The following is a 461-nucleotide window of genomic DNA, read 5'->3' as shown; positions in this document are numbered from 1 at the left end:
CGCTAGTGCCTGGTTTATAAACCGGACGCCACCTTCCGAGACCATGCGGGCTTCCGTCATGGCCATCGTGAGCGATTCCTCTTCCGACCACCTGGGCTTCTTATCTACGCGCCTTTGGAGGTCATCCATCGCGTCCGGGTGGGCGCGCCGCATGTGAACACCCAAGCCCGATTTGGTCCCGAACTCCCTGCCACACTGACAAGGGAATTTAGAAGCTGGGACGGGGTCGGGTGGGTTAAGTTGGTGGGACGGGCCAGAGGGCTCGTCCCGTTTCATCCGAGGCTGGGTTTTTGATTTAGGGCCAACTTGATACGGTCGAGGGGGCTGGCAACCCCCAGGACCGGAAGCCTTTGCAGATTTGGCCACCGCTTGCCGTTCGTATGTTACATACGCTCGTCGCGCGGTGTTGATAGCGGGAACCTTGTAGAGGTACTGCGATAGGCACATCTATGATCGGCTTA

Source organism: Dendroctonus ponderosae, unplaced genomic scaffold (assembly GCF_020466585.1).
Source record: "Dendroctonus ponderosae isolate FM_Combo_2020 unplaced genomic scaffold, Dpon_F_20191213v2 Dpon_F_20191213_5, whole genome shotgun sequence".
NCBI classification, from domain to species: Eukaryota; Metazoa; Arthropoda; class Insecta; order Coleoptera; family Curculionidae; genus Dendroctonus; species Dendroctonus ponderosae.
The sequence above is the reverse complement of the archived record's forward strand: the minus strand, read 5'-3'. Positions refer to the sequence as shown.